We start from the raw sequence: 9,633 nt of genomic DNA, 5'->3' as shown, positions 1-9,633 counted from the left end.
ATTTCTTGATTTTTCTGTCTTCAATGAGCAAGTTTGTAAGTGTGTGTCAAAGTTCAGGCTTCGGTCAACTAAAAAGTTTACTGAAAAGAAATGTCATGTTTAACTTTTACAGCAGATACTAGGAGAAGAGACGCCACTGAGACTGGTTTTCTCCAATAATCTTTCTGTCTGTTTTAAACAATCCTTGACTTTCCATAACACCTTACATCACAAACCACACCTCTGTTCTGGTCCATCGACCAATCAAAAAGCTCTCAAATGACCCGGAAGTCGAACCCATTTAAATGTGGCGACTTTCCAGTTCAACGAGAGGAGTTTTTCAGAGCTTGAAAGTTTTTCCTGGAGAAGAGTTCCAGAGTTTAACTCTCTGAAGAGAGTTAAAGAGTTCAGAGTTCTTGGATGCTAACGCAGGCGTCCAGGATGCTTCTATTGGAATCCAGAATCCAGAGACGATCTTGGGGATTATAACTTCTGTTTGGATAACCTCACATGACTCCTAAGGGTTTGGCTGTCCTCACGGAGACGCTGAAAGAGTCAGAAGGAGAACTCTACACCGACGCTGATTATCATCTGCCAGGTAAAAGTTCTATTTCGACCGAGCGTACCGTGGGCCAAGCTTATTCTCCAAAGAGCGTGTTGTTCTGGTACCACAGATAAATTCCCTCACACATCTCTCTGTAAGATAAATCTCCATTTTCCATCTTAAACTCTCCTTTCTCCTAAAAATTAATCCAGATGTTTTCATTAATGTCTGTGGTGATGCAACGGAAAATCATGGCCGTATGATTTTCCTGATTGTAAAACTGATTAAGTCATGTCTGCCGTTTTAACTGAAAAGTGAAAACAATCGCCGTATTGTTCTCATTTCCGGTAAAACTATGCTGTTGTTATTTTCATATTTTGCCAAATTAATGTAAATGTTTGATGTTAAACTTTGATTCTGTAAATAAATGACCGCATTCATTTTGATGGGTCAAAGATAAATAACGTCTCTCGTTACATTTCTGTTAAATTCAATGCACGCATGTTACACAGTCAGAAAAATGAAGAACCCGTGAAATGTATGAATATATCCAGTATATGTCATACTACATGAGTGTTTTGTCTTTCCTTTCAGTCATTCTGAAAAACAACCAGAGAAGGGTCGTGGATTCAATTGGAAACTCTTAACTATTCAAAAATTTACTTCATTCAATTGGGCATTTCATCATTCTAAAAATACCACAAGGTATTTTAAAGGTGGTTTAACAGGAGGTCAATTTTGGTATTAGGGTAGATTTTTACTTATTTTGGTGTGTTGGGCATTTATCTTTTACTAGGAGTGTTGCGTTTTTGTATTTTTATAAAGGTTTATGCATTTGGTATTTTTTACAGGTTTTTGAAGGGTTTGAACCAGGGGGTCTGGTCCAGGACCCCTGGAGGGCTGGAGTAAGTTTGGGTGCGGTGGCAGTGTAATTCACTTCCATCTGGACACATCCATAAGGGTGTGATCTCCCATGAATATGGGGAGCTCAAAAGAGGGATTGTTGGATTTCATATTTTTATACCTTTTTATATTTCCTATCAAGCATTCAAATGTCATGTTATACAAAGTGTGTGTGTGTCTTTCTTCAAGGGTTGAACTATATTTATAGAAAATGTTTACTAATTCTAACTATTTTACCTTTACATATAATCTTATATTAGCTAATGATAATTTTACAAGTTCACATTTGATATATTACAAGCAATCAAATCATGTCAGATAGCAGACTGATTAACATAAATAAAGCTAGAACACATTTCTTTAATTTAGACTTAATATAGTTTGACTAAATAAAATCCCTCAGGTTCTCTCTTAATAATAACAATTAGCATTTAATCGTTTAACCATTGTTTGATGATGGGTTAGTTTAGATGAGAGAATACAGGTTTAATCTTCACAGTAAAGTGGGGTGACTTCAACTGAACTAAAACACCAGTATAAGTCAGAGGGATAAATTAAGAACACATAAACATGAGTTAGTTAATAATTAATAGTTATTAATTATTCCTAGAAAGAAAATAACTTTAACTCAAGATCATTTGGTATAATCCAGTTAAACTGAAACAGAGCTAAAACAAAGAACCGATTTCAGTGAGCCATAAACTTATCTGTGGAATGTATAACGTCCTTCAGGGGGCGGGCTAGACCAGTAACCATGGCAACCGAAGGGCTAAACCAATCAGAAGAGCTAGCTTTCTCAAGCTTTGATAAAAGCCGGAAATGACACACGCCCAGCGAGCATTTCCGGGGAAGACCAGACCGAGACGGTTCGTTCTTTTAATGCTCCAAATATATGCATATATTTTACAAATGTAATTGTTTGTCTCTGAACACCTGTAACTCCTGTTTGTCAAATAAATCTTTTATACCGAGGGCGATGTCTCAGCTGTCTTGAACACGACGTGGTAACGGTCCACGACACACCTTACAGCTAATACCTGTAGTGAACTAGGCCTGAGGTCAAATCCTGGCCTTGGGGGCCTTTCTGGGACAAGAACTGTTATTTCATTGATTTGAGTCCAGAAACACAAGATTAAGTTCATCCAGAGACTTTCTAAGTGTCCTGCACTGATCAATTGAAAGAGCACTCTCTTTTTCTATTATCATTACTATTTTACAAATGTTTTGATAATCAAATTGTGTTTAGTTCAAACCATTTTCAAATGTTGAAGTGAACTACTCATTTTAAATCAACTGTGAAACAGTATTAGTGATTTTTAATCCTCATTCAAAGTAGAAATCAGGTTAATGATGCATTGTCTGATTTTCTGTCTTCAATTAGCAAATTGTAAGTTGGTCAAAGGTCAAGTTTCGGTCAACTGCAAGTTTACTGAAAAAGAAATGTCATGTTTAACTTTTACAGAAAGATACTAGAGAATTGACTCCACGAAGTCTGGAATCTTCATAACAATTTTCTGTCTGTTCTTAAACAATCTTAATCTTTTTCCTTGACTTTTAATAACCTCTTACATCACAAAACACACCTCTGTTCTGGTCATTGACCAATCAGAAAGTTCTCAAATGAACCGGAAGTGACCTCTTTTAAAAGGTGCAACACTTCCTAGTTCACGGCAGTTCTGAAGTTCTGAGAAGTTCTGAGTAGTTCTGGGAAGAACGCTCAGGAGAACGCTGAGAGAATGCTGTGAGTTAGTTCCGAGAGCAGCAGAGTTCAGAATGCTGGAATGCAGCATGCTCAGGACATCTGCAACTAAGCTGGACGAGAGAAGTTCAGAGGAACTATGAAGTCTGTTCTGGATGATCTCACGACTCCGAACGGTTCCCTACTATCCTTACGGAGACGCTGAAAAGTGGCTTGAAGTGGAACATTACGCCGGAACTGACATATCTTCAGAAAGGTAAAAAGTCGATCTTCAACCGCAAAGCGTACCGTTGGGTTAAGCTGGTCCAAAGGAGCGTGTTGTTCTGGTTATAACAGACAAATTCCCTCACCCATCTCTCTCAACTTAAACTTCAATTTCCATCTTTAAACTCTTCTTTTTGCTAGGAATCATTCCAGATATTTTCAGAAATGTCTGTTGTGAAGCAAGGTTTTCAACCATCGCCGTATGGTTTCTAATTGTACAGCTTGCTAAATTAGCCATGTTGTTATTTTTCAATTTGCCAAATTAATGTAAATGTGTGATGTGTTTAAATCGTTTTTAAATAAATGACCCACTGTTGTTGGTGAGTCAAAGATAAACACGTTTCCGTCCACATTTAATAATTCAACACATGATATTATTCAGTCCAGAAAAATGAATGAATCCGTTTAATTTATGAATATATCACAGTATATGTTCATCTACATACCTAAACTTGACACCGAAAAAAAGTGAAATTTCAATACATACACCGACCGGTGCAGTTTGGTCGGTGCCATAAAAGAACCTCGGTTCGGTACGCAGCCCTACTCATACCTGTTTTTAATTAGCAATCATCCGGGGTGCTGTCACTTTCCACTCTCCCTCAGTTCTATTTAAACCACTTCCAATCACTAGTCCAGCAGCGGCTCATTGTCTTGGATAAATGTCAAACTTCTTGGTCCTCCTTCTAGTGCTCCTTGTTGTTTAGTGCAAGTTATCCTGATGCATGCTCAATAATCCAGGTAGAAAAATCCAAAAAAGTTCAATCTGGTCCTCTGGACATAAAAAAAAAAAAAAACTAAACAAAGCAAAAAATCTAGAAAGGTTTCGTCTCTCATCCAAGAGACTTCCTCAGTCTGAGGTGCTGTTTTCAGCTCAGTCTCTTAAATACGTAAAACTAGTTGATAAAACTCATAAAACATAAAACATAAAACTCATCAACACCATCATTATTCCAATAACAACACATTCAGTGTAGGACAACACTCCAGTAGTCAATTAGATGCCAGGGAGACAGAAAAGTGGGTGAAGAATTTATCTGACAGACAGCTCACCCAGCCAGAGACAGAGATTCTTGACAGGGGACTGAACTTTGCGGTTGCACCAAGTAGAATTCCTCTGGTGGAGATGATCACAGCCACAGAATCAGCCATCCGCAACAACAAAATGAAAGAGGGTGAAGCAGAACAGCTCAAAATCAAAGTTTCATCCTGCCTCAGCAATGCCAAACCACCACCTTCCAACATCAGTAGAGAGGAGAGGGATGCACTCACCACTCTTAGCAAGGACAAAAAACATCATCATTCTCCTAGCAGACAAAGGAAGGTGCACAGTGATTTTGAACCAGAAAGACTATCATGAGAAAGTTATGACACTCCTTAGTGACTTAACCACTTATGAACCTCTGAAAAGAGATCCAGGAAGTGGTTACAAGAAGAAGTTAATAGTTTGCCTGAAAATTTTGGAGCAGGACAAGGTTATTGACCGTATTCTGTACCACAGACTGTACCCAGGGGAGGCCACACCTAGTCTGTATGGTTTACCTAAAATCCACAAACAAGGTGTACCTTTAAGACCTATTGTTAGCATGATTAACTCTGTCACTTACAATGTTTCCAAATATCTGGCGTCTGTACTCATCCCTTTAGTTGGCAGCTTAGAACACCACATACAGAACACCATGGACTTTGTGGATAAGGTGAGGGATGTCATCATGGAGACTGATGAAACAATGGTCTCTTTTGATGTCACATCACTCTTTACGTGCATTCCTGTTGATGATGCAGTAGAGGTGGTCAGTTTAAGATTAAAATCAGACACCACTCTGAGCAGCAGGACCACGCTTTCCACAGAACAACTGTGTCAACTCTTGAAACTGTGCCTGCAGTCAACCTACTTCACATATGGGGAGCAATATTATAGGCAGAAACATGGGTGTGCTATGGGGTCTCCAGTTTCTCCTATTGTTGCCAACCTGTACATGGAGGAGGTAGAAAAGAGAGCCTTGACGTCCTTTTCAGGGACACCACCAAGTCATTGGTTCAGGTATGTTGACGACACCTGGGTTAAAATTAAATCTTAGGAAGTCCAACATTTTACTGACCACATCAACTCTGTGGATAAATACATCAATTTCACACAAGAAGATGTAAAAAATGGCAAGTTGGCTTTCTTGGACTGTGAGGTCTCAGTCTCTGATAGAGGACATTTGCAAACCGAGGTGTACCGCAAACCCACCCACACAGACCAGTATTTGCAGTTTGACTCCCATCACCCTTTGGAGCACAAGTTAGGAGTCATCAGGACTCTGTATCACAGAGCAGACAGCATCCCCACTAACTCGGGAGCCAGGCAGAAGGAGAAATCCTACACAAAACAGGCTCTAGAGCAATGTGGATATCCTAACTGGGCCTTCCTGAAAGCAGAGAAGAAACCCAAACAGGACTCCAGTCAGCCATCAGGTGAAAAGGAGGAACCCAGACCAGTGGTCATTCCGTATGTTGAGGGAGTATCAGAGAAACTGAGACGTCTATTTTCTAAACATAACGTCCCAGTGGCTTTTAAACCCCAAAATACATTACGGCAAAGACTGGTTCATCCCAAAGATCCAGTCCCCCAGCACAAACAGAGTAATATCGTGTATGCTGTTCAGTGTCAGGAGGGCTGTGATCAGTCTTACATCGGGGAAACTAAACAGCCACTGGCCAAAAGGATGGCCCAGCACAGAAGATCAACATCATCAGGCCAGGATTCTGCAGTCTACACTCATCTCCAGGCCAGCAGTCACTCTTTCAAGGATGAAGATGTTCACATCCTTGACAGAGAGGAACGATGGTTTGAGAGAGGAGTAAAGGAGGCCATCTTTGTGAAAAGAAACTGTCCATCATTAAACAGGGGTGGAGGCCTCTGGGTTCAACTGTCCCCCTCTTACAATGCTGTGATTGCTAGTATCACTCAGCCCTCTGTGAATAGTAAACAGCCGTCAGTGTGCTAATGATCCATTGTTAGGCTGATGGTCCTTCTTGAGCATGTGACCAGCTGGTTTTGGTTGTCAGCAGCAAACTGGTTGATCCACTCTGAGAAGGTGCTATTTAAGAGACTGAGCTGAAAACAGCACCTCAGACTGAGGAAGTCTCTTGGATGAGAGACGAAACGTTTCTAGATTTTTTGCTTTTTTTTTTTTTTTTTTGAATGTCCAGAGGACCAGATTGAACTTTTTTGGATTTAGTGCAAGTTGTTGCTGCCACATCAGCCTTTTGTTTATGTTTATTTAATAACCATGTTTATTTTCTGTAATCCCCATGTGTCTGTCTGCATCTGTGTTTCATCGTCTGAGTTGAGTTTGATCATCAAGGTCAAGGTTCTTAATTGTCATTCACATCACATGTGGTGCTTTAGTTGGAACAAAATTGTGTACACATATGGGAGTGAATAAAGACAGGTCAAATACTGTCATGACTCCTTTCTGATCCACTTATTCCTTTTTTTGTGATTGTGTGTAATTTACAGTTGTGTGAAGCATTTTCTGAAGAATATAGAGTTTGATTGTGGGCAGGATCTAAAATGTTATGTTTTGCTAATTTCACATGCTGCTCTGGGCTGGACATCAATATTTGATCAACCATTCTACAGAGAAAGCTACGATGGTTACTTTATAATATCTGCAGCCCAGACATGGCTCATGGGCCACAAACTGACAATCACTGCTTTAAAAGGCATTGCAACATTTTTTATGTTATTATTTATTTTTATTATTTTTGTGGAAATGCTGAGGATAATGCAAGATACTTGTACTTTTCTTTAGAAATTATTATTTTTGACTCAAACTAATCTATCCACCCATCACCTTTACCCACTTCTTTCTTTTCATGTCAGGTCACTTGTGCCCATATCCAGCAGTCACTGTGTGAGAGGCAGAGGACACCCTGGACAGGTCTCCTGTCCATCACAGAGATAAACAACCATTCACTCTCTCACTAACACCTAGGGACAATTTAGTGTCACCAGTCAGACTAACATGCATGTTTTTGGTCTGTGGGAGGAAAACAGAGTACCCAGAGAAAACCCACACATGCACGGAGAGAACATGCAAACTCCACCCATAAAGGTCTCCCGGCTGGAATTTGAACTGGCAACCTGCTCACTGAGAGGTGGCAGCTCTATTAAATATGCCAATGTGCAGCAGTCAAACTAATCTAATAAATATCCTGATGCATGCTCAATAATCCAGGTAGAAAAATCCAAAAAAGTTCAATCTGGTCCTCTGGACATTCAAAAAAAAACTGAAGAAGTCCTCAGACTGAGGAAGTCTCTTGGATGAGAGACGAAACGTTTCTAGATTTTTTTGCTTTGTTTTGTTTTTTGTTTTTTTTTAATGTCCAGAGGACCAGATTGAACTTTTTTGGATAATCTAATAAATGATTTTGTCTTTTAAAAACTCCTTTAAAAACATGCTTAGATCATCAAATATAAATATAATATAGAAAATATTTTTTCGAGCGGACCGTTGCAGCTAACAAACGGGAAAGACATGCGGAGGGGGAGTGTGCGGCTACATAAACAAAGGTTGGTCCACAAACTGTACTCTGTACTCCTTCAACACCATGATTCCCCAAACCCTGATGGACAAACTATCCACACTAGGGACTAAGCCCCTCCATTTGCAACTGGATACTAGACTTCTTAACAAACAGATTGCAGTCAGTGAGGATCCACAACTTCTCCTCCTCCACCATAACCCTCAGCACTGGCTCCCCTCAGGGCTGTGTGTTGAGCCCTCTCCTGTTCACTCTGCTCACATATGACTGTTCACCTACCCATCCAGGCTGTCATATTATAAAGTTTGCAGATGATACAGCAGTGGTGGGATGCATCACAAAACAATGAGTCTTGCTACAGGTAGGAGGTGGAACACCTGGAGAGCTGGTGCAGGAAGAACAACCTTCACATCAATGTGAAGAAGACGAAGAAGATGGTCGAGCACTTAAGATGGAACAAACACACCTACCCTCCTGCCCCTCCCCAGAATGTAGGAGGATCTGCAGTGGAAGTGGTCTCCAGCTACAAGTACTTGAGGTTTAATAAAATGCCTCAGTAGTATTTATTAAATACGTGTTTCTGTTATTCTGTCAGTAACACAAATGTGCTGTCTGTCTCTGCTCCCTTCTTCAGTTTTTCCAGCTTTGACTCTTAACTTTCTTTAAACCTGGTTTTCTCAACAAGGTTTTAATGACCAAACACACAGAGAATAGTTTTGTGTCAGGCAGTTTGGTGAAACAGAAATCTCAAGTTTAGCCTCGTAATGTTTTAGAATTTTCTACTCATCCTGAAGTGTTCGGCTTTTGTTAAAACTTCACAATGTTGTGTTCCTATTATATGGTCCTGCTCAGTCTTTATGAAGCAAAAATAAAGCTTGAATTACCACAAAACTCACTGTCACACTAAAAACAAGACAGGGCCAAAATAACAATTTACCCATTTGTAAACAATATAAGGGCACAAATTACAAGTTGTCTGAGCTTCATTCATTTTGTTTTATTCTTCAAATTTTGCTCTGGCAAATAGCTTCAGATGCTTTTATAAGTTAAAAGTGGCTCTTTATCACCCACTCATAAAAGAAATTCAATAAAGTTTTGTTTGTTTGTTTGTGACTGTTGGCAAAATGTTTCATGAATGACATGACAAATTTTAAAAACACTCTCAGAAATTGGTTGCAAATCTTCAACCGATTAATTTTTGGAGCCGACCCGATTTAAAAGGGCTGCAACAGCCAGCTAACTCTGGAAAACAAACAAACAACAAAAGTTGTAATTCAACCAGTTTGGCAATTGTTCAGTAAAGTTTGGTGTGGAAGTACGGAGGGTGCAATGTGACAAATTAATATAAATAAATACATAATAATTAAATGTATCCTTTAATTATCCAGTACATCATTAAATCGTTAAATATGCAATAAAATTATTAACTACACAATTAATTGAATAAATGTCCCATGAAATAAATAAATGTACCTTTTAAATAATAACATTAAATAAGTAAATATCATTAGACACATTCTTGAAAATGACATTTCCTTGAATTTAATTGTATATTTAATGATGTATTAAATAATTAAATGATACATTAAACAAATGATACAAATGATAAATGATACATTTAATTAAATTATTTAATTAAATTATTTAATTAAATGTGTGTGTATATATATATATATATATATATATATATATATATATATATATATAT

The 9,633-nt window shown here is 38.6% G+C and overlaps 1 protein-coding gene across 1 annotated transcript in view; it reads right to left on the bottom strand.

Moving 5' to 3' along the window:
- tmtopsb (teleost multiple tissue opsin b) overlaps positions 1 to 9,633 on the bottom strand; it is a 104,896-nt gene that overhangs the window by 58,780 nt on the left and 36,483 nt on the right.

The sequence above is a fragment of the Nematolebias whitei genome, chromosome 20, assembly GCF_014905685.2.
Source record: "Nematolebias whitei isolate Nwh7 chromosome 20, NemWhi1, whole genome shotgun sequence".
NCBI lineage: Eukaryota > Metazoa > Chordata > Actinopteri > Cyprinodontiformes > Rivulidae > Nematolebias > Nematolebias whitei.
Note: the sequence above shows the minus strand (reverse complement) of the source record. Positions and strands in the feature narration are given on the sequence as shown.